General features: G+C 41.6%; 1 long non-coding RNA gene across 1 annotated transcript; it reads right to left on the bottom strand.

The window, feature by feature from the left end:
* Positions 1 to 200: 200 nt before the first annotated feature.
* LOC107095457 lies at positions 201 to 826 on the bottom strand. The gene is made up of 3 exons (XR_001481746.1): positions 694 to 826; positions 480 to 575; positions 201 to 325 (listed from the first exon to the last, which is right to left on the bottom strand). It is a non-coding gene; the product is annotated as an uncharacterized LOC107095457 (long non-coding RNA).
* Positions 827 to 1,161: the final 335 nt, after the last annotated feature.

Below are 1,161 nucleotides of genomic sequence, written 5' to 3'. Positions count from 1 at the left end.
GTTGGACAGCTGATTGGTGATGTTGGCAGAAGGGTCAGAAAGGTTTACACGTGGCGTAAGTAACTTAAATACTGGTAATCCCAGCACCCCAGTACCTGGAAAAAAACACAAGATGATTCCAGAATTGATATTCTTGGACTGTAAATGACAAGTACTTCTCGTGGTTGCTTATTGATTGCTTACTGGCATCGTAAGGTCCAGTTGTAACAGACAAAGAGAAACTTGCTGATGATGCTCGGGTCCTTGGGTTTGATAGGTCAGCTGTAAATATACACTGGACTTTGCCCTGGCTGACTGTGCCCTGCACATTGCTTGAGTCCAATGACTGAAGAGAAAACAGTTTGATTAACTGAATGTATAACCATGAGGTCAATTCAAAACTTTGGTCATGGAAACTGACCAATCTGCCCCCACCCCCTATTCACTTGGGTACAAAGGATAACTCACATTATCGAGATCTAGATTAGAATCTAACTCACATTAGTCACATTGAGACTAGAATCCTCAATGAATCCAGTGAAGAAACGGACAGCATTATTGTCTCTTGCACAGATGTAGGCTGTATGTCTGCTGTTCTGTTGAAAAATATGAAGTGGCATGCTTATTATATAACCCTTTAGACTCAAACTACGCTAGTGGCTCTGGTTTAAATTTTATACTACTTTCTTTGAGAAATATGCAAACATGCAATACCTGACTTGCGGTTTCTGAGAGACCAGCAGCAATATAACCATCAGTCTGCCCTGAGAGCTCAAAATCATATTTTTGTCCGTTTTGCTTGGCAGAAAGGAAAAAGCAGTCTCCAGTAGTTGGATCACATTCTGAGGGTTCCTCTGCACAGAGCTTTGTGGATCCACAATCTCCTCTAGAAATACTTTCCTGCAGGTGTTAAGACATTTATTTCAAATATTAAACTTTAAAAACAATCCAGTAGAAGTTATATATCACTTCTAATTTCTAATTTTGTTATGTTATTACTTTTGTTATTTTCTATCACTTACTGAAATTGCAGGGACAGTGGAAATTGCAGTTGTTCCATTAGTAGTTGCTGCCGCAGTGGTTCCACCAGTAGTTGCTGCCCCGGTGGTCCCACCTGTTGTTGCTGCACCCGTGGTCCCACCTGTTGTTGCTGCCCCGGTGGTCCCACCTGTTGTTGCTGCA

Source organism: Cyprinodon variegatus, unplaced genomic scaffold (genome assembly GCF_000732505.1).
Source record: "Cyprinodon variegatus isolate N-32 unplaced genomic scaffold, C_variegatus-1.0 Scaffold548, whole genome shotgun sequence".
In the NCBI taxonomy this organism is placed as follows: Eukaryota; Metazoa; Chordata; class Actinopteri; order Cyprinodontiformes; family Cyprinodontidae; genus Cyprinodon; species Cyprinodon variegatus.
The sequence above is the reverse complement of the archived record's forward strand: the minus strand, read 5'-3'. Positions and strand labels throughout refer to the sequence as shown.